Raw genomic sequence first — 24,176 nt, 5'->3', positions numbered from 1 at the left:
TCAAATTTCTAGTGACAATCACATTCATAATAGTTCCAATTCCATTCCAGATGGGTCTATTCTGAAACTCCTTACTTTTAAACAGAGTATCTTCTTAGACACACCTATGGAAAAATAGTGAAATGATTCACATCAATTGATTATGACTGATTTAAGTGAAACTTAATTGCCTACATTGCTGTTACTTATTTGTCTAACAAACCCAACTGAAAGCAGTTGGAAAAAAAAAAAAAAAGCCTTTTGCAGTGTTTTACACCTTGTTGGTTATTCCTCTGTAATTAGTATTTGCATATTCTAGATATCCAGTCCACTGTAACTTGTTATATATTGGCTTATAATGGTTAAAGGGAAAAAATAAATGAGAATATACTTCTGGAATGGCAGTGATATCTACCAAATTTCCTTTTAAATATGCACAACGAAATGAATTGTTAAAAATAATTCCCTGAGGATGGCGCTTCTTTTGTCAGTTTTCTACCAGAGTGCACTCTGCACTTTGACAGAAAATTGCTCATTAATCTCAAGGGAATGACCAGTTTTTCAAAATACTCACTCAACTATGCTGCCAATGTTAATTTTTTAAGCATTATGGGTGCCATTAATTGCTTGCTGTGGTTTGGAAACAGCAGTAATCCTTTTCGAATGGGACATTAACTCCAAAACAAATCATTAGCTGTTGTCCACATACTGTAATTAACAATTACCTTCCAGAAGGTAAGCATCATGCCTTCACAGAAATTGCCTAGGCTACCATGTCACTGAAGATTTGGAGTCTTTCTAATATTTCTATCTCAAGGCATAAAGGTGGGATACTTTTCTGGCAAAGCACTAACAATTGCATTTGGAGTGGCAGACATGGCAAAGGTGAATGGCTCTGATCTTTCAGCTTTCAGCAGTTTTGCTTTCTAAGATGAGGGAAAAGGTGTGGATGTCTTAATTTGCTTCCTCTGAGATGCATGAGATAGCACTATGTTTAGTTAAAGGGAGTTTGATAATTGTTTGGGATGGAAAGGGCAAGAAATAATGTTTTTCTATCTCATCCATCTTAACCTTTGCTTTAGCTACCTCTGCTAATGTCCACTACATCTTGTTCCCAGTGGGTGCTGGAGTGGGAGGTGAAGGAAGAGAGAAAAGCTGAGCTTAATGGAGTGGAAGAACCTGCCAGAACTGAGCTCCTTAGATGTGCATTTTGTTAAGAAAAGTCATGACCTTGTTTTAGGGGAGAGGTGACGGGATTGGTTTTCACTGTCTGTTCCTCACTTTGATACTTTTCTTGATAAAAAGTATGGAATTAAGGGGTGGCAATGCATGTATGCAATATGGAGCTTGAAATCTTTGCAGTAGTGTCAGTTCTCAGGCTAGCTTTATGACTGTAGTGTCAGCAGTCTTCTAACTCGTATGGGTCTTTGGACTCAAATAATCTGATTTTGCTCTGGGAGCAAGTCTGTTGTATTGAAGTATGCATACATGGGCAGAAGAACAGGAGAACGTGACTTGCTTTTATATTTAAGAGAACAGCTTTTTCTTTGGTCTGTGCTTCAAAAAACCTGAAAAATCAGCGTCTAGTAAGTATATTTAGTTGAGATTTTTAAAAGCACTTCATGATTTAAGATACATGGCCCCCTGAAAACCTAAGAAGTTTGTGCTTCTGGGCTGCTAAAGCATATTTGATATGCCTGTTTATATTGGATTCTTTATATTGGATTCACTAGTAGCATAGCTTGAGTTGAAGCAGAGCTGTGGTATATCATTCCTCTAGGACTGAAATGTCAGCTCCCGACATAGTCTCGAATATTTTCTTTCTGGAATGTGCTTTTTCAGAATATTGCTCAGTGGTAGCAAAGGGCACTTCCCAGTGGCAGCTTCTGCTGGTTGAGAAATTCGTAACCTGGAAATGCTCATAAGTCTTGCCCGCTTTGCTCAGAGATAGTAAACATTCAAGCAAAATTACACACAAGTAATACTCCCTGCAGACACTCCAAGGAAGGCACTGGAATTTCCTAGCCCTGCAGCAAATAGCTTACTTCAACACATTTTTCTTATCTAACTATTCTTTATCTAGTTGTTCTCATAGCCTGGCCATCAGGCCTTACCACCCCATTTTGTGTATATGCATCATGAAGTCTGTAGAAAAGGCTGATATTAAGCTTCACTTCTGGTGCTTTAGCCTAAGATTATCTGCATGGTATTCTTTGAGTGATGCTGTTATCAAGCAGCGCTTGATCTTCTCTGTACACTTGGAAGTATTACAGAATTTCCAGTTCTTCTTTCTAATACATTTTACCTGTTCCAGGTTTTGGGCATCTTGTATTAATTTGACCCTTTGTGTTCTAATCTATTTTTCAGCTGGAGCTCCATTCTTTATTTTAACTTATTTTATACTGGGGGTGTTGTTTTTTTAGAACTATATGTTGAATTGTAGGAATGTCAAAGGTAAAGGATGTTAACACTTGAGATAATATAACGGCATAAAATTAAAAAGAGACATTGTTTTCCACTTAAATCAGAGGGATTTTACACTTCAGGCTTCATTTATCTATTTTTTTTAAAGATTTTGATTGTTGATATCTTTTTCTCTAATAGCCATTCTGGTGTAGACATATGGACAATGAAGTATAAATTATAGTGGAAAAGATTTAAACCGTATGTATATATTCAGTTACATAACCAAAAGTAGTAGGGTCTGTTAAGAGCTTATATTAAGTACTTGTCTGGCCCAGAAAGACTATTCTCATGTGGTGATAATACAGTATTGATTATTATTGAAAATTAGGGCAGAGTTAAGGTTGTTGGCTATAAAGTCATTATAAAGATCAAAACTGTACGGGAACATTTTTGAAACTAAAAGTCATTTGTTTGATCAGAATGTGTTTTTTCTTTTATACTGAGAGGAGGAGAAAATCTTCTCACTTCTGCTTGGGAGGTACGTCAGAAGAAGAACAATCTGAGGTCTGCTGAAAAGAAAAAGGGGCTGGCTGTACTTTGGGGCTAAAGTAGCTATAATCTGCAGATAGATTTTATTGATTGCTTCCCTCCCTTTCTTCCCTAGAAGCGCAGCTTTTCTGGAACTCAGAGTAAAAGATGAGCACAGGAGTTATGCTGAGATGTGGAAAAGGGCTAGGACGTTGACCAGTGTTCAACATATCTGCCATAAATGAATAGTCACCATGAAGTAGTGCACCCTCTTGAAAGTAATGCAGTGAAGTGTTCCAAGGCCAAGAGAATTCCCTCGTATATTTAGGGAAAGGAATTACTTCATCCAAAAAGGTCTGGACACCTTGAAACATTCTGGTATCTCTGAGGAGGAGCTGATGTACATTAGGGCTGCCTTGACCACATTTTATGCAAGATATTGCTGAGTTTAATCATTACAAATCTGCTGTATTTGATGGGATATCCACTTTATTTTTTAGAAATGCATTGAGAAAGAGTTTGAGGAAAGAAAGGAAAATTTTGGCAGTGACATTTGGAAAACTTGAGTGGACTTAGCAAAAGCCTCAAACTGGGTAGACAATATTTTCCTTGGAAGTAATGGTGTCAAACCACACTTCTCCCTTCCAGACGCTTCTGAGCCACTGGGCAAATAAATTAAGGGTGAAAATACAGTTTTTTTTAAAGTTTTTTATCCCTCAAATAAATGTGGTTTTCTTTTTGTTTGATTAACAGATGTCTGAAAATAAAAATTTCATTTTGATTTGGACAACTGTGTTGTATGAAACAACATTTACTATTGTTATTTTTTTCAGGTTAAATAGCTGAAAAATATTCTGATCCAAGTGTCTTTTATTTTTTTGACTGGCATCCAACTAAATAGTTCCTTATTTACAACGTATTCTGCAGAATATCACTTTCTTTGTGGATCCCAGTTGCAAATGCACTCACGTTTGTGAAACTATTCTGAACATATCTGCCACTCTTAGCCCTGGAGGAAGAAGAATATTTTGAGATGGCTTCAGCAGGAAAAGAAAAAAAACACCACAATCTTACTAATCCAAGTCCGTAAGAAAATGGGACAGAAAGGACTTTAGGAGTATGGCAAAACACACAGTCTGTGATGGGAGGCCAGAGGGAGCAATCTGTTTTGTTGGGTCAACTTGATTAAATTAGTTGTATCACGAGTATTCATGCTGGCATAGGAAATGTGAATAAGGAGAGTAGATACAATTACTTGTAGAAGTGGAGAGATATGGGATGCAAAGGCTGTGGATTTGACAGGAGATCTGGGACTGCTGCAGAGCACTCCCTATAAGTCTGTATGTGTAGGATCAGAGTATCTCACTGAACCTGGTAATCAACACCTCTGTCACTTTTTTTTTTTTTTTACAGCAAATAGGCTGAGTTGTGTGATGTATCGGAACATTAGTTCAGAGCTGTAAACAAGGTTCCCAACTCTGTCTTAATACAGCAAAACACTTAGAATGAAGGAGATTTGAATCCAGGTTTAAACCTAAAACAATACTTGCTGCTGAAGAGGAATGAAGTTCAGTGTTTTCTGAGTTGAAGCCCAGAAAAATAAAGCATCTCTTCAGCTTTTTTTTTTAATTCAAATTTTGTTCTTCTAAAATTCCCTGTTTAACCCTGTGTAACCACCATCCACTTTCATTATGAGAGAAGTGATGATAGTTCAGCCATAGTACACATCTTCAGCCCCCCAAATCACATGCTGAACTGAAATACGGAAGTAAGCAAGACTATGGCTTACCCTTTCCTAACCTCTGACTGTATCATAAGGATGATAATATTATTTAAACCTAATGTATCTGAAGAAAATGGTTTCATTGTTATCTGACGGAGACCCCATAACAATGCCACAGTGACAGAGGCTATAATGAGGAACAGTAAGATTTCAGTGGCAAAGGGGATTCATTGCTAGTTCATGACCTCATGAAGAAATCATTACAATGCCATCAAAGATATGAAGTTGTTATGGGAAAACTGTTTCAGAGCAAGTCTAGAAGGACCCTTTTGAAGGTGCCATTAGGAAGTAATTACAATGTAAGGTTATGATGGCAAAATGGTTTCAGTGAAACAAATTAAATGGTGTCAGAGGTAGTTATTTCTATTTTGGAAGACTACAGAACTTAAACAGACCTCTCTCTAAACCAAAACAATGGTAAATTAGAAGTTTGACTGACACTTGATCAGAAGGAGAGTATGAGAACTGCTCCAAAAGTAATGCTTCCTATGTTATTTTGTTGACCCATGACTTCAGAGACAGATGGTGGTGGTATGGCAGTAGAGGCTGAATCTTCTGACAGTATTCCATTACATTTTGTTGCTGTGTGACAGATGGCAGTAGAGGGGTAGTATGGCAAAATGGCATCTGTCATGGAAGTGTGTATGAAGCAAAGGTGTGGAATTGAATTCCTGCATGCAGAAAAATGGCACCTACTGACCTTCATCAACCCTCAGGGGAACGATTTGGGGGTGTTGGTTGATGAAAGAGTCAACATGAGCTAGCAATGTGTGCTTGCAGCCCAGAAGGCCAACCATATCCGTGGTTGCATCAAGAAAAGCATGACCAGCAGGTAAAGGGAGGTGATTCTGCCCCTATACTCTGCTCTTGTGAGACCCCACGTGGAGTACTGTGTCCAGTTCTGGAGCCCCCAACACAAGAAGGACATTGAGCTGTTGGAGTGAGTCCAGAGGAGGGCTATGAAGATGATCAGAGGGATGGAGCACCTCCCCTGTGGGGACAGGCTGAGAGAGCTGGGGCTCTTCAGCCTGGAGGAGAGAAGGCTCCAGGGGGACCTTATAGCAGCCTTCCAGTACCTGAAAGGGGCCTACAGGAAAGCTGGGGAGGGACTTTTTATAAGGACAAGGGGAAATGGTTTTGAACTGGAAGAGGGTAGATTTAGACTAGGTATTAGGAAATTCTTTACTGTGAGAGTAGTGAGACACTGGAACAGGTTGCCCAGAGGATGCGGGATGCCCCCTCCCTGGAAGCATTCAAGGCCAGGCTGGATGGAGCTGTGAGCAACCTGGTCTAGAGGGAGGTGTCCCTGCCTGTAGCAGGGGGTTGGAACTGAATGATCTTTAAGGTCCCTTCTGACTCAGACCTTTCTATGATTCTATGACACTTGCTGAACATCTATGGAGACCAGACAGTGGATGTGAGCACAGTGAGGTGGTGGGTGGTGCATTTCAGCAGTGGTGACAGCAATAGTGGGTCACTTCCACTGGTGCATATTTTTATGGCTCTGGCATGCAGGTTTCTGTCCATCACTGGCAAAAATACATAGCTAGTGGTGGTGACTATGTTGAAAAATAGTGTTTTGTAGCTGAGAATTTGCTTTATCAAACAGTGTTATTATGCTCTTCGTATGTGTTATAGTTTTCATGGAAATAAATAGGAGGCATTACTTTTGGAGCAAGAATTATGAATTCTTGCAAGCAATCAAATAAAATTTTGGCTGGCATTACCTAGCTGGAAAATAATGTCACTGAGTTTCTAGGATCTTCTTTAATTTTGTAAATTAAAATGAAATCTTGTCCTCACATCAAAGTTTATAATATCATTCTTCTGTATCTTCCTTGCTATATTGCAAATTAGTGCATTAATACTTCTTGTTTTTCTTGTGTTTCCAACTCGCATTTGCTCTGTGAAGGATAGCGATGGCATAGCTCTAAAATAAATTAAAATTCCACTGCCACTCCCAGTCTAGAATTTTGAGTGACAGCTGAGACTATCTGTCAAACTAAATAGTCTATTTCAAAACTGCGTAAAAATCTCCCTACCTGAGACTGACACATCAGTAATGTGGTTAGTATTTGTCTGGTTTAAAATCCAGCCTAATCTGATCATCTATTCTATCACTGGTGCTGAATGTGAATAAAATATACATTTAAAAGTTGTTTTGGTGATTGTACCCCATTACAGAATAATTAGAATAATATTTTTACTAAGAAAAATGCGTTTCTGAAATACTTCTGAGTTTTCAAAAAAATCCAAGTCTTTCTTCTTGGTGTTATTTTATTTTCAGTGCATAGTTACATGTTTGTTGTCCAAAAAGTTCAGCTAGATCTGACGCAATACCAAAGACTTTAACTTTGGGCTCCGTGAATGTTCTGTCGTTTGGGTGCTCACTGCAGCTTGGAAGAGGATATCCAGCACCATCAGGACACAGAATCTATCCTAAGGCCAAGAAAACCTTATTGAAATGAAAGTTTTCAGCAAAATGTTCCAGATTTGACAAATGGACTTTTTTTCTCTACATTTAGAAGAAAAATCTGAAAATATTTCCACAAGTCTTAGTTAATGCTTGTGGTAAATGTCCTGGAATATTTTTACTGATTATGAAACCTACAGTCTTAAAAGGGAGTTTCAAAATCAGTCACTTAGGTGGGGAGCTCTCTTTATTCTCCTGTTCAGTATCTGTAAAATTATTTGGGAGGCTCATGGGGGTCACTGTGTCCGTGTGAAACCTTATGAACAGTAGTTGGTATGCTCTTAGTCTCAGAACATCCATATGTTCTGAAACAGCTTGAAGTATTATCATCATAGTTTTTTTCCTGCATTTTTGCCTCCAAATAGGCATTTTTGGAGAGAAAGGCCAGAATTCTCTTTAGCTGCTAATGAATCCCATCCTCTTGTAAAATCTAGAGCAGAAGTCAAATCCTTGAGCAACGGGAGTTTTCCTCACAAAAAACAATCTCTTTTACACTGGTTTGATTTGCACCTTTTGCGCCTCCTTTGCAGACACTGTTGCACTGATGATCACTTTTCTTTTGTGGAACACATGCCATTTCTGTACAGTGACAGCAACAGAACATTGTATTAGCAAATGATTAATGAGCTCTAAATTTCCCATTTCAGACAAACTAGAAATTATAGATTTTAAAAATGATTTTGGTATTAAAAGCTATGACCCAGCTATCAGTTCATCAGTCAAATAAATACCATCTAATATGATAAAGGATGGATTTTGTTTTCTCTTGTGTATGTAGAGTAAACAAGCTCTCCCACACTTAGTAAGGAAAGTGTCCCTGCAGTATTATAGAAACATATAATATCCCAACATCAAGTGTTCCAAATTCTGCCATCCTCATTCTTTGCAACATCTTAATAAGTTCAAAACTTGTTTGACATCCTTGGAAGGGTGCATCAATCTCTGTTATCTCCAGTAATGAGGAATTTATTCTGGAAAATGATATACATTGGATATCACAGTTAGTGTGAAGCATATTGCAGGGAGAGATCTAGCAATCTCTGAGTACGCCTGCACGCTGCCAGCTTAGCTCTGCCTTTGATAGAATTGAGTTGGAGGTGATAATTCTTCCTGGGCTCACAATTCCTGATGATTACTTGGATACCTGCATCACAGTCCTACTGAGGTGGATGCTGGGAGAATGTACTGCCTGAGGCTCTGTTCAACACAGAGTCTGCTTGTATACGTGCATGTCATACAACATCCAAGATTCTGTGAGAGGTGGAGTGCAGCAAAACACAGGACAAACTCTCCCTGTCACATCTGCAGATCATGCTGCTATTTACAGGTCACAGTCTGTGCATGAAAACAGATACCTGCAAAGATGCTTTTCAGATGCTTCATGTAGGAGCAGTAGCATTATAGTTACAGCACTTGCCAGGGAAGGGAAGTTTTCATTTTGGTTTTAATTTGGATGAGAGTGTTCAAATTCCAAGTCTCTTTCTGTCTCTGTAGAATGCCATGCAGTGCATTGCAGTACCTGTGTGGTGTCTCCATGCACTTGCTCTGGGCTTCCATAGTCATTTTGCAGCTGTCAGGACTGTGGGATGAGAAGGGACGTGGGTATCGGGCCCTAGGCATTTCTGTCTGTAGACTGTGAATGAAAGAGATGCACTATCTGATGGTTTATATTTCTGTGATTAGTCAGTAGAGCATTGTCCTTCTCTTCCAGCTGGTGGGCTAATGGCACACACACATACACACAAAAAGTTATGTCTTCTAAGTTTTGTTCTGCTTTTTTTATTCCACAATCATCCCTCGCACCTTGAACTCTTCTGCTTTGATGGTGATTATTATCTTTGTTTAATCAGCAAATTTCATGATAACTGTCCTCCTTTTATTCTGTCCAGAAGTAGCTAATAGAGATACTACATAGGATCTGTGAAATTAGATAAATGTACCCTTAGTGAAATCTGTGAGTTGTCTCTCTTTAGCTTGGTAACATCCCTTTCAACTGAACATGGAAGAACATGCAGATGAAGTCAAGTCTCTGTTGTCTAGTTTGTGACCAACTTTACAGACTTCCCAGTAATCCTTTCAGCTGCCAGCTGCAAGAACGATTTCCCACATTATACTGTAATCCATATAGTAAGATGAGTGCCTCTTCTTTGCTTGGAAGTCAAAATATTGTAATTATTTAGAAGAATAATTTGTTCCATTCTGATCACCATTACTTTCCTATCTATTTCTGTGTTGGTGATGTAGAGGAATACTGTCTTGATACCCAGTCTGACCTTTGCAATTTGACTAATGTTTTTATGAAAAGTAGGATAAATACAAATAGAGATTTCTTTAAAAAGAATAAGGTTGAGTAGAGTGGGGAGAGAAAGATTTTATATAGTGTGAGAAATTGATAATAAAATTATCTATAGGAAATACTGATCTCTCTACTTTATGGATCAGTTCTTAAAACATTTGGTGCAATTTATTGCAGTTTATAGCAATTGCTGTTCTCATGCTAAACATCATAGGCATAGATGATTATCTGATGGAACTTCAGAGTTTCTGGATTTCCGAAGCCTTGACTGTAGTATTTTTTTTTCATAATTATTTTTACAAAGAAACAGCTTCAAGGAGCAGGGTGTCTCTATCTCTATCTAAAAGATGGGCTGGGTACACTTTCCTTTGTGTCCTGTAATCCCACTAGATTTGTTGACCTTTCCGTGGTGGATCACACTTCCAACTCCAACACATGGGTTTCTGAGGGATGGGAACAATCCCCACCCTATCCTACCATACATGGTCAGGATAAAGAACTGTATTGAACAGTTAGGAGGCATGCTGGGTTACTGCAGTTGAAGACATGATTTAGCCATATGTGTTGAAAGTTTAAAGACAGTTAATATAAATTGGGCATTATAAATTATCTTCTCACTTGCTTTGCTATAATGTTAACAAATGAATAATTTAATCGATAATAGCTGGTGTTCAAAGCTACCATTCAGGGCTTATCTGCACTCAATTATTACTGTTTTTTCTGCTTTCACTTTTCAAGTAGCAACTGCCTGTGAAATGTAAAAGTAAATAAAATAATAGATTGTAGCCTGCAAATATATATGGAGCATGTTTGCAAATATGGAAAGAACCTTCAACTGGCAATTGATTAATGAAAAGTCAAACTCTTTAGTGAATACAAGTTTGAAAAAGCATTGTAAGTTTGGAGTAAGGAGCAACTTTGTGTTAATATTATCAGTAGCTTTTGAGGACGAAAAATAAGATACACTATGCTGTTCACATCTTGTTTCAATCACACAGTGATCAGACAGGAATCAAACCTTTCCATATGTGTTTTCATGATTACACTGTACTGTTTCAAAGGGTTGATTCTGAACACATCACATTTTAAAATAGCAAGAACAGCAAAAAGTTTTTTGTTTATATGCTCTCTTCCTCCCCCAGGACTTTGTACTTTCAGTATGTCAATGATTCAGAAATACATCTTTTTAATACTAAATTTACATTGAAAAAAATATTAAAATACGTAAACATTTCCTCCTACTCCATTGTGAAAATGCTACATTTTACTTTAGCTAGTTATTTTCTGAATATTTGTTTCTGGAGAGAACAGCTGGATTATAAAGATATATCAGAAAGTCCTTATTTCATAGCACCGTTACAAGTAGATATTTCCTTCTTCACTTTCCCAGTATCCTCCATCTTCTCAAAGAATTAAGATGGCGCCCTGTAGAAAAACAGGGAAGGAAATATCTTGTTGAGGAAATAGGCTGCACAAACACTTAGACAAAATGTCACATAGAAAATACAGGATCCACAACCACAAATCGTGTCCAGAAGAACTTGGTTTAGTTAACAAAAATGAGAAATGTAAGCTAGGTGTGTTTAAATATGTATTGTACAAAGCTAAAACCAGACAAAATTAGGGAAACATTTTCAAGAGTTGCCTACCAGAGATGAGAAGGTGTAAATGAGTAGAGTTCTATTAAACTTTTCTCTGTGTTGCTATTATTATTAATATTACCACTACTAGTAGTAGTACTCTTATTACTATTACTACTACTACAACTACTAGTACTATTACTACTACTACTATTATTATTAAGTTCTGTCCTGGAGTGCTTACGCCTTAAAGTATAACAACGCTTCAGAAGAAGATAGAGAACAATCTAGATTTTAACGATACTTTCGTATAGTTCTGAAGTTAATGCTTATGTTCATAGTGGCAGAAATCTTCCTGCTCAGAGGGAAAGCGTCAGTAAAGGTATGAGAGAATATAGGTATATGTCTGGGTAGTATGGAATGTAAAGACATGCAGTAGGCTTTCAAAATCATAACTGCCCAGAAGATCCATGTGCACATGTACAATGGGCTGAGATCTATTGCATCACAAGGGCAAAATTACAAAGAACTGTTACAAAAAGTTTTAGAGAGTAATTTTTTTTATAGAAAGAAATTATGTCAGTATTTATATGAGGAAAGGCTGTTAATGTTCTCTGTGACCTGACAGGGATAATAAGGGTGGTAACAGTTCTAAGTGCCATTCATGGACTGGGGTTGAGTCTCACTATGAAGTGAAGGAGTAATGTAGTTTGGATAGACCCACAAGAAAGAAAAACAAAAATCTTATCAGAGGGAGGGAACCAGAGAAAAGGAAATATACACAAACAAAGCAAAAACTCTAGGTTAAAACAACTAGGTGTCAGAATTAGCAGTATCCATGGGAAAATGTAAAAGAGGGAAGCTGAAGGGCAAAACAGGGAACAGAATGCAAAAGCGGGCTGTGATTCAGCGACACAGAATGACCAGAGCAATATGTGAGAAGGGATGAGATAGTGGAAATCAATGGTTTGATGTAAGGAACACTTTCAGTAGGATGGGGCCAATGGACTAGAAGATGTTTATGACAGCTAAATCATAGGTTTTGCAGAGTATTATTACAGCATGTTGACAGTGCTCAATCCAGACAAAACTGAACTTTCTTTTCTTTCTAAATTGCAGGTAATGCCATTAATTAAAAGTCTTTTTTTATGGAAAGGGGTTAAGACACATACATTCCTTTTCAACATCCTCCCTCCTCCCAAGTTTTAATCTCTTCCTCGGTAAGTTTAGCCCTAAATGATAAAGGTTTGAATATTTATTTATTTATGAAAACACATCTATGATTTCTGTCTTGTCTGTTCACTCTATTTCCTGTATCTTATTATTTCTGTGTAACTTTTGATGCTGTTCTTTCTTCCATCTAGTGCAAATGCACTTAATCCTCAGAAGAATCATAGATTAGACAAATAATTTATTTTCCTTATGAAAAAGTAAAATTGAAGAAGGAAAATTAAGTTTGTTTAAAAGTTCATGGATAGAGTGAGTTCTTGATTTCTAAACACTGAAAGTGAATATTTCATATGGAATTCAGCAAATAGTTTCACTTCAGTTCTTTTAGGCATATAGTGATTCTTGTGTTGCATAAATGATGGAATTATTGGCTCCCCTGCCATGCCTTAGCTGATGTCCTGTGGTTCATCTGGCTTGATTCATGCTAGGAATCTCCAAATACAACAACAGTGCCTAAGTTTCAAGCAGAACAGGTAATATTGTTTCCAGTTAGCGCTCTTTGCCTGGCTATTGTGTAATGATAAAAGACAAAACCATAATGAAAAAGCAAAACGCTTCTGTACACTGCTGGATTAGAAATACTATGAGAAGCTGTTGATGTCTGGGGAAAGAACTGTCAAATCAGAAGGCACATCCCGTTAATGAGTCATGGAGATTTGTTGATTAAAGTAACATTAAAATTTATGTTAATGAAATGTTTTGTTTCAATATGAGCCTTTTAGTATAGCAAGTTACTAGAAGTTTTCTCCTCTTTTCTGAAGTCCTGCAGTAAAACATGAAGTGCTGGGAGCAACTTCTTGAAGATGCATCCTCTACTTATCCCAGTTTTTCTTCAAAATCTAAAAAAAAAATCCAATCCCTATGGATGTTAAATATTAAGAGAAGTGAAAAAAAAAACCAAAAAAACTTCCCTTTTCAAACTTTGTTGATGTGTTTCTATCACATCATTCATTCCTCATCGCTATTACAAACTGAAGTATCTTACTTAAAATGTCCTGAGATGAAAGAATTCCTTTCTGTTACCCTACTCTCTTCCTTTACAGGTTCCAGCATATCTTTTTGGAGATGATAAGTACTGGGTGTGGTGATCAAAATGTCTGCACACCATGCATTAACACAATGGCGTAATGATGTTTCCTACACCTTTTCAGTTAATTCCTAATAACAGTCTCTTCATCTGACAGCTGCTGGCCACTGAGCTATCTTTTTCAGAGAACTGTCCTTATGAAGTGTTCATAAAATTTACAACATCACTGAGGAGCTTTTACTGCCTTTTTAATACTTCTCTCTAAACTTACGCTATTGGCCTCAGTTGGGCAGAGTATGAGGCTAGCTGGGCCTTGCTCAGAAAGGCCATTCTTATGTTATGTTCTCGAGCAGCAGTAGTTAATATATAGACCATCAATATATTACTTTTGTTTTTACCATTTACCATTACCATGCTTACGGTTGTGCATTTATCAGTGTTGCAGTTCAGCTGACAATCCACTTGCTGAAGACAAGACCTTTTGGAAGTCTCTATCATAGCTCCCTGGGAGACTACCTTAGTAAAATTCCTCCAGTGTGTAACTGGCCTTTTATTCTTGGTCATTTACCCTGTCATTTCAAAAATAATTTATGTACGCAAGGACCTTTTCTTCGTACGTGTAACAGATTAGGTTCTTTAAGAGTCTCACAAAGGAATGGTTTCAGATCCTTTTGTATCATCCTGTTCCACCTGTTTTTTGCTCTTTCAGAAAACTTCAATCTATTTGTGAGACATGACTCCTAGTCTAAAATTAAATTCTACACCTACTTGTTGTATTAGATTTGTATCTAATTCTGAGCTTTCTTCTAGATCCAGTCATTTTATCTAGCATGAAAATTGGCATCTGCAGTTTCCAGTTCCTCTGAGATCTTTCCAAAAGTTGACATCATTTTCGGTGCCAAAGCTAATGTAACTAAATTACAACTTGCAGTGCTTAGATTTTTATGGATGTGTGGATGAGTACAGTCCGGGCTGATCTGTTTAGGCACTCTCTGCTGACCCTCAGCCTTGAAGCTGCTCTTAAGCAAATTCCACTCTGCAGAGAAAGACTGCAAAATGGAAACCTTATGTATAATGAACAATAACACACACCAATCATTTAACTAGTTTGTTATTGTCTTCTCTTTTTTCATTTTTCCTGGACACTTTGGTCAACACTGGCAACCGCTGGCTGGCTTTCTAATTCTGTGCTGGGAAAGAGGTGAGGTTTTTTTTCCCATAATTTTAATGCTTTTAAAAGGTTACTTCCTTAATTGTTTTGATCTTCCTTACTGTTGTTCTACATTTAAATATTTAATTTATTCTCTTTCTCATTTCCCTTATTTGGACAAAGCTTCTGTTTTCAGTGGGACACCTCCTTTAAAACCATTCTTTGGTGTGTCCATGTCTGGGGCTGGGGTAAGAAGGCTTTAAAATTTTTTTTGCTGAGTAGAGTGCTTTCACTGTGATGTCTTGTAACAGTTTCCATTGCTGTTTACAATCACTTTATCCTTCAGCTGCCACTTTTATTTTGGCTTTAATGGGCTTATTTATTTCTATACAATTCCTTATTTCCAACCTCAGTGCTGTAATACCGTGAGTTCCTTTTTTGCTCTTATTGGGAGGCTGAAGATTACCTTGTTATTATAGAACACTTCTTTGACAAAGACTTCACGAACAGAGTTCATGCTCATCCAAGACTACACCGAGAGTACTGTCTTTTTTTGCAGGGAGTTGTGACCAGAGTTCTCGTCAATGTCAGTGTTCAATCTCTTGACTGGTGCCAACAGTCTGCTTCAGACAGTGAAAAAAGCCAATGGCCTCTGAACTGGTTCCTTGTCTAAACAGTGGTTGCACAGGGAACAGCTCTGTTGTGGTGTGCAGTCAGCCTGGTCATGTGAAAATGAGCTGGAAGATGATGGTTGTCCAGACAGCCACAACTGATTTATTTCCTCCCATAGCTGTGGACTGATATTCTTCAGTAGTTCCTTTGCTAGCCGTGAATATGATGTAGCACATGGACATGATGCATATGATGAATACTGAAGATACATGTACAAGCTGCATGTAGTCCAAGAGCCATAAGCTATTCCTCCTGGCTTTAGAAGTAATCCTTTTTGTTGTTGGAATCGACACTTGTGGCTGTGGCCATCGATGAGATGCAGTTTTTTATCCCTACAGGCCAGCAGCAATTTTTAGTCCTTTGAAATGTGGAGGATATTGTGACTCCTTTACTGATAGATCTGTTCTTGGATTGTCCCCTGGCTTGGATTATTCTGTGGTAGATAAAACATATAACTTTTCATTGGGCTGTGAGTTCCCTGAATCAGGGAATATCTTTTCTGAATAATTTGACATCACTTAATAGGCATCACTGCAAATGCATTAATAGTATAACACCCTCTACTTCATCCTTTTGACCTCATCTACATCATGTATATTTATTCCTTCCGCTGATAAAAACATTAACCTCTTATCTTGCCTTAGGTTCACATATTCATTCACTGTTTGAGAAAATGGAGAGGGAGGAAGGAAGGAATGTAGGTGGAGAGGGATAGAGGGAAGGATAGAGGAAGAGAGGAGCTTTTAGCATTCTGTAGCTGGGCTGCCTGATGTAATGTGTTAGAGGATATAGGTGCCAGTAATGTGCAGAGAGCTTGAAAAATGACCAGACATTGCCAAGCCCACAATGCATGTTGTCAAGAGAGCTAACAGTATAATAAATCAACCTGTCTCATGTCAAGGGTCAGGTGGTTTGATGTTCAAAGCTATTCGGCCAGCCTGATCCAGCCAGGCATATGCTATTCATTTCTCAGCCTCTAGCACTATTATGATACTAGGATCACCATAAAGCAGTGCCAGCCCTGTGGTTCTTTGGTCTTTAAGTCAAGATCCCAAAGGGGAAAATTATCCAGAAGAAGAGAGCAAAGTGCTGCTTAGTTTCAAGTCTTATACTTTTCTTTTAATTATTTTTTCAAAGCAGCTCTGAGAAGAGCATGGAAAACTACATGTCAGATGGATTTTTCCTGTGCTTTCTGTATAGGACAGTGATGCTTAACCTTTCTCATCTGAGCAAGCCATATGGGCTCATGGTGGTGAGTGAGGACAACAGGCTCAGCCTCTTTCTGTTCATGTGACCATGTACATACTTGAGAGAAATGTCATATTTTGAGTAAGTGGAGGACGCCAAGCACAGTATAATTAAACAATCCACTCCAGTCAACTGTACCTTCCTTCTGTGGTGTTTAGAGGGGCTGGAGGGAGAAGACCCTGCCCCTGGCCTGCCAAACTAGAAGGAGGGTGTTCCCACATGTGTCTTCTCTTACCCTGTGTCTGCTCGGCTGGATGAGTGCGGGGAATCTGCTGTAGGCATTGCAGGCCAATCTGAAACTTCACATGTTCAGGAGCTTTAATTAGCCTCGCTAGTTGGGAATATGCAAGGAGAAAGGTTAAGGCAGCAAATCAGGCTAATTACAGGCAGGAGGTCCCTGGAGTTCAGATCAAGTGATCTTCCCTGGCCCTAATCTCTGAAAGGGAAGCAGTTAACGCTGTACTGTCTCTGCCAGTGCCACAGGGCTGCTGCTTTCCCAGCTGCTCACCATGAATTCGCCCTGGCTGTTTTGCTCCGGAGGCAGATTGCTGCTACAAACCTGTGTGAGTTGAGGCACAGTTTCCCCTCAGTGCCTTTGGGCTGGGCAAGTGGTAACTCCTGCTTCCTTCGGAGCACCACAGGTCTGCGACTGTAAAACTGGGGGCTCTATGAGCACCAACACTGTATCCCAACTTATCTCTAAGCAACTTCATTTCTAATAGCCTCTCCCCATTGCTGTGGAAGTCCTCCTGCACATTTTCCCCCTCTCCAGCTACATCATCAGTATACTGTTATTTCTAGTGTTATATAAATTAGAGTCCAAAATATTGAAACTAAAATGTCATGGGGGAAGTTGGGCTAAAGCAGGCAGCTGACATACTGAAAGGTCCAACTGTCAGAGGCAAACTGACGCAAGGACCAATGACGTGGAGCAAAAATGCTGGCAGGCACGCTACACAGCAAGTGATTTTGTAGCATACAACAAATTCTAGAAGAGTAGTTGGGTGAATTCTGTATCAGCAGACACAGAGGAAGTTTCAGTGGGAATCTGTTGTGGTCCAAAGAGCAAGAACAGATAAAACCGACCAGAAACCCAAAAGAAAAACAGAACTCCAACCCCATATACCCAAAACAATGAACACCCATCAAGTCTATAAAACAATTAGGTTCAAACAGTGCCTACAGGGAAGATTCAGTGTGAGTTTTGACTAGTAGTAGACTGTGAATTTGATTAGTTTGTTTCCAGAATTTTTCTCAGAGATTTGTTAACTCCCATGTTGGAGGGTTATTTTGCTCAGAGGAACACATGTGGGTATGATGTAAGTCATAACTATATGTGTTTTGTTTTATCATTTCATACATCCTGTGTGGGCATTAATTCCACTGCGCATTTCAACATTTTTTTTTCTTCCAGAAAATAACTCCCCTTAGAAAGCCCCCACAAGTACACTGGTTGTGTTTTCTCAAATTGGAGTAAGTCACAATGATTCTGTTTTTCTTGACATACCCAAATGCTGTGAGGGACTTTTACATATGAAGGTCAACAGTTGTTTAAGTACTAGTCTGGCAGTAGCAACGGAGTCTCCTACATTGACAGTGTGCAATGAAGTCAAGTTTTACCAGCTCCTTTCCCCATCCACTGAGTGCACGATAATGCTTGAAGCCTTTATAAATGTCTTTGGGCAATGTATAAAAAGTCATTTGTATAAGCAAGTCATTATCAGCAGAGTGCCTCAGTGAAGGATCAAAGTGTGAGACAGAAGACAAAATACAGATTTGATCAGTTCATGACTTATGTACATAGCTAAGATTTACAATATAAAGATTATTTTTTCAAATTATCACGCCTGTCAAATTATAATACTGTCACTGTTAAACGGTTCTGAAAATCCCACCTACATATTCCAGTAGGAAATTATGCAAAGACAAGGTGTTATGACAGGGAAGACTGCTCTATCTGCAGTAGTTTTAGGCGATGTAATAATAAAAATAGAACAATAGGTTGTATAAATAGAACAAGGAAACAAACAGTGAAGGCAGAGGTCAGAAAGGACCACTTGATGTAAAAATAAAATATATTCTTCGGCTACAGCAGTTAAATCAGTACTTGCAATAGCAGAGTTGGACTGTATTATCAAGCCAACTCAGACAGTGAGCAAGGGTATCATCTCAGAGACTGAAGGGGAAAACTACGGATTAGAATGTGGGAAGCAAATATAGGGGAAGAAAATAGTCAAGGTGTGAAATACTATTTCTGCCAGTGGTTAACTGAGGAGAAATTTTTTAAGGTTTTCACCCTTCCCATTGAAATGTGAGGCTGTCACTACATGATATGTTGTCTTTGGCAGCAAAGCTGGCTAGAAAGTTCCCGAGATCCACAACCAATTTACTGCCGCATGCGTTAGTTAGTAAACGCTTATGTCTCTGTGCTGCCAACATGTTACTCAGATGTTCTGCAGTCAAAACAACCATTCAAACCTATCCTGTCTGAAAAAAACAAAGGCTCTCTGACCTGAACCAGTTTAGAAGTTGAGGTAATGTTGTAGGCCACAAGACGTGAACTTCAGTTCTGAAACACAGTATAGTATCTGAACAACAGGAGATTTGTGCTGTCTTCCACTTCAATAGTTCCACTCATACAGCTGTATTTACAATCTTTGGGAGGACAAATCCTATTCATCCTGATATTAAATGCATAATCCCCGTCATGTAAGAAAAGTACTTGTCTGTATGTAGGGAAATATATTGACTATACACAATTTTTAGTTGGTATGTGGGGAATTGCCACCAATAAAAAAGATTTCTTCAAGATTCCTCTCCTGTCAGGTTGATTAGCTTCACAGAATGAAAATGTTTTGTTGTTTGTTTCAGAAAACACACGTGTGCATGTTCAACCTGGTATAGAATAATAGAATAATAAAGGTAAGAGAGATTTAAATTTTCAAAATGCTCTGGATTATTATTATAGCCAGTATATTCCAGTGTTCTGAATAAACCTTATACAGCTGTCCCTCCATTCAATTTGTGTTTGTTGAAGCTATGCTTACTTAAGCTATCAAAAAATAAAATACAAATGCTCATTAACCAAGAGTTGTGCATTACTACTATTGGCAGTTGTTATGTTTCTTAAGGCAGTAGCTGTGGGTAGTGTTTTCTAGATTGACAAGAAAGCAGTGATTGCCATCAAGCAACCTAAAACTAAGTGTTGACTCTGCAGCACCTTATATACAGTCAGGCAGAAGAACATGAGGATTTTCAGGACTATTCAGCAGTTGAGATAAAGTAAAGAATAAAACCACCACGAGAATTCTTAAAAATGCATTAGAGCTATTTTCCTACAATATTTTAATGGTCTTATGATTTTCTTGATCGTTTTATTTAAATATTTTAGTGCAATTTGTTTTAGTTTGTTTTTCATGCTCCTAATCCTTTCAAGATCAGGTGCTGAGCAATGAGGATAATTGGGGATTAGTGGCTGGCTGCTGGTATTAATGCACCGAGTTATAATGAGACATCTGCAATATTTTTCCAGTGCGTAACAGCCAGTTGACCCTGTAGACCACAGGTAACGAAGAGCAGAACTGCGCATTTTGTGGCCGTCAGCAGCGATGTGGGGGTGGCATGGTACCCAGCATAGGTAAAGATAAAATGTTTTTCCATTCCTCCACAATCTTTGTTTTACCAAATTATTCAGCCAGCTGTTTGCCCAAGCAGCCTGTTACTGCGCATTGTGTGACGCACTCCAAACAGCAATTATTTATGTGATTTAGTCCAATGAGCAGATATTTTTGTTACTGAGCAATGTTACAATTTGTTACAGCAAAGCAAAAACCTGCAGCTTTCTACCCAGTCTGGGGAAGGGAAAGTTTGGTAGCTGTGGGGTTTTCCAGTCTTTCTCCCATTATGCCCTTGTTTTCCACAGGAAAGTGACCCAGAGCAGAGGGATAAAAGAACCTTTGTATCCTGTTGTGCCTGAACAGCATGAGCTGGTCTGGGGAACGGTCATCTCTGCCCTTCAGACTACAATTGCATCCAGCCCCCCGTGCTATGCAGGTTTCTTGTTCACTGGGTGATCTTGAAGTGGCCTTGCTAAAAGCTCTCCCTGCCATTTCCAAAGGAGATAAATCTACCTAGAGCCCTGGGAAGCAGGATTCTCTTCTGTTTGAAGGTGAGAACCTGACCTGAAGATCTCAGAGGCCTCTTCAAACAGATGGCGCTGATTTTTCAGAGACAGAGCTGCAGCTCCTGAAGCACTGCAGCGCTACGTGGTCCTGGCATCCCGTGGTGCCCAGTCCCAGCACACAGATTCACAGGGTCCATGCTTTGGTCCACAGGGATGAAAAATTGCTTTGCCAGGTGATAACATGCTCACCGAGCCAGGCTCACTAAGAGCAGCAGAAGCGGAAATGTGTGTGAATTTGGCCAGGCATGTCCTTGCCTTTAGGAAACAGAGACACCTCTAAGAATAAGTGCTAGAGGTTTGCGATGGCAAAAGATTAGTAGAGATTTAGATGAACTACGGATAGAGATTTAGAGAAATTAAGCATTCTTGTATGCTCATTTGTTCACCCGGAAGTTTTCTTAGGGAAGATTTTGATTCATTTTCTTTTCTTATTGATTTATTTATGTATTTATAAAATTTTAATAATGTAAAGTCTTATTTTTAAAAAAATGCTACAGGAAGTTTTGAAATCTTAATTAACTGGTTACATCCCCTTGGAATATCAAAAACATATTTAAGATATGTAAGTACTGGTACATGTTGATTGATCATATAATTTTCCTCCAGGCCCTAATTTCTCAAAAATATTAGATATTGAATCTTCATCTTTTCTATGACTAGGAATTATTAAGTTTTTCAGTATTGGAAAGTGTTTTTTTTTGTTTTGTTTTGTTTTTTTGAACCTCTCATTACATGTCCCTGTCAATTACCATTTCCTAGGCAGTGAAGGACCAGTGGTGAACTGGCAGTGATCATGCCAGAGCCCCTCATCACTCCAGCCCTCAGCATGTGGACCCAGGTGACATGCATGCTATGCTCTGCTCAGGAAGATCACACTGATCTTGATATGATGATGCAGGTACAACTTTTCAAGCATTCTTTTCAGAGGATGGTAATTCTCCTCGTGGCAGCTCTTGTAGTCATCATTGCTTTCAGTTTGCATGGGAACAGAACCAGAACCTTTTAAGTACTTTTCTGAAATGGTTCTGGTTTGTGATGAAAGATCTTGGGTTTTCAAACTGCGCTGTCTCTCCCATAAGAAGTAACCAGTAGCCTTGAGTCTTGAATCCCTCGCTAATTAAAACTTCACCCAAACAGATGTGTTCTCCATACAATGGAATTTTGGCTCTGAAAAAGCAGCATATTTTGATGAGATTTAATGTCATGGAAATGATCTGGCCAGCTCCAGGTGCATACTTTAGATTTGCGTAGACAGTTTTGATTGCCTAGAAAGAACCAGCAAGTAGACAGAGAGGATTTGGCAAAAGCAATTATATTTTATCTCAGTTCAGTTTCAACCATTTGTGAGGATCCACAATCATGCTTTCGTAAAACAAACAGATATGGCCCAAACTGCAGCAAGAAACTGAACTGTAAAAGACAAATACATCTATGTATTGTTTGTGTTGCAGTGAACATTAATATTACGCTGCTAGAGAATTCTGTCCACTTCTGTAACAAATAAAAAAGAGAGAGAATTATAGGACATTATATTCTGAGGAGCAGTGTGACTAGTGAGGCAGAACTTGATCCACAATTGCCAAGTTACAACCTGATAATACACTATCAATTCTGCACGATACCAATCCAGGACAGTGCTTCATAATCTGAGCAATTACTTCAAACGATTTAGCAGCGCCCCAAGATCTACTGTATCGAAAGCAGCAGAAAGATCCATCAGCAGGAGTACTGTAATTTAACTTGAATCAGCAGCTGGTGATAAATCATTTGTGACCTTAAGTAAAGCAATCCCAGGACTCTGGTACTCCCTGAAGCCAAACTGAAACTTCTCATATAATCCATTCCCTGACAAAATTGCTAGTAGTAAAAGGGCAACCACTTGCTTCAGTCTTTCCCTTCCTTACATCCCAGAAAAGAGTGCTAGTTCAGTTATCACCGGGTAGAACAGAATCCTGCAATGTAAGATAGGGAAAGCTTTTACCATTTCTGCTAACAAAGAACAGCTGCAAATTTCAGCAGATCAGGAGACCTGCAGAAAGCAAAGAGTCATTAAACGTGTTAGCTATAAATGAAGTAAAGCACTGAAAGACTGTCCGCGAGCAGCCATATGGGCCAAGAGTCAAAACTAGGAGTAATGGAGCATGATTGCTTTCCCAACTGTGTGATCTCAGCAAGAAGCAAATACAAATGTATAACACTTGCAGATACAGGCTCTGGTAGCATAATTACCAGCCGCAGCGCTGAACAGTCGCAGCTGATTAGAAATTCACTCTGTACTTGCTGAATTCCTCACAGTAGGCAGCTGAAAGATTGTGCACAAGGAGTGATTTGTGGTTCAAAATATGATCAATAGCACAAAATAAGGCTTCAGGTCTGTTTTTCCTCATTAATAACAGGACAAGAATACATAGACTTGGCTGGATCAAAAGCGATGTGCTGAGACTCTATATCATCTCGGTGCTTCAGGAGACTAATTTCTGGACTAAACATTCTTTGAAATGATTCCACATTACGAGCTGCCGTCCCCACCTTAGTCAAGTCCTGTGATCACCAAGGCAGACAAAGAGAAGCACAGAAAATTGAGGACAAATCAGGGGCTTCACAGACTGTTTTTAAATGGAAGGAAACAAAAGAAAAAATATCACAATTTGTACAAGATGGTGAGATGGATTCATTTTGTGAGTAATAAAATAAGTGTTGGTTCTCATTTACTCTAATTGTCTTGGAAGATCTACTAGAGGCAAACATGAGAGATGCAAGACAAATTACAAACTTTTCATCCCTGTCACACAGTTTGTCATGTTACAGACATCAACACAGGACCAGCTTGACTCTGCCTTTAATGCAGGTCATCTTCTAGAAGTTGTCTTATTATGCTACAGTTTTTATGTTGGGCTGCCCAAATACTTTCAATATTTTACTGGTGTTGAAGGAAAAATCTAACCAATTCTCATGCTAAATAAGTGGAAACAAAGCAAAGAAACAGAGAATAAAAGAAAACACCACCACTCCCAAAGAATCACTGATTTTATACTGACTGCATCTCCACTGACTCTTAATGGTCCGAGTCCAGGACTCCATTAGTGTTTAATAAATGATGGTGATGATACCCTACCTGCACAATGCACACGGAGCTCCCATTGATTTCAACGTGAGCACTTGGTGCAGACTGATGGCAGGATATTCCTGTGACAGAGATGAATTTTCCATTAGAGCAAATTGAGGAAGACCTGTCTCAGTCAGCAGAATTCACAGCAACAAGAAGCGTTCCTTGGGGGCTCAGTGAAAGATGCCCATCCTGCGTGGTGGAAGGCAAATTGGGTGGGAAGTGGTGAGGCATACTTGGACAGTTGTAAAACCAATTTGAACCATCATGCAGTTATACTGATGTTTAATTTGTAACATCTGGAAACTACAACTTCCTTTTTCATCACACCATGGGGGAAATTACTGTTCTTTTTTATATGAAGGCAAAGGATGCATTTAATACTGGAGTAGGAGAAAGAATGTGGGTGTGTTGTACTATGTCTTGATAACCACCTTTTAGTCAGAGTAGGTAAGGGAGAAATGAAATGCTTTTATGATAAACAGTGGAGAACCATTTCCCATACAGAGATTTGG

The 24,176-nt window shown here is 38.7% G+C and overlaps 1 protein-coding gene across 1 annotated transcript in view; it reads left to right on the top strand.

Moving 5' to 3' along the window:
- EIPR1 (EARP complex and GARP complex interacting protein 1) overlaps positions 1–23,262 on the top strand; it is a 168,511-nt gene extending 145,249 nt beyond the window's left edge. Inside the window, exons 15-20 of the transcript XR_002437250.1 lie at positions 12,165–12,265; positions 19,244–19,294; positions 19,905–20,009; positions 20,295–20,540; positions 21,315–21,453; positions 22,952–23,262. The gene's annotated coding sequence lies outside the window, so the exon portion shown is untranslated. The remainder of the gene's footprint in view (positions 1–12,164; positions 12,266–19,243; positions 19,295–19,904; positions 20,010–20,294; positions 20,541–21,314; positions 21,454–22,951) is intronic.

This window comes from Numida meleagris, chromosome 3, assembly GCF_002078875.1.
Source record: "Numida meleagris isolate 19003 breed g44 Domestic line chromosome 3, NumMel1.0, whole genome shotgun sequence".
Taxonomy (NCBI): domain Eukaryota; kingdom Metazoa; phylum Chordata; class Aves; order Galliformes; family Numididae; genus Numida; species Numida meleagris.
Note: the sequence above shows the minus strand (reverse complement) of the source record. Positions and strands in the feature narration are given on the sequence as shown.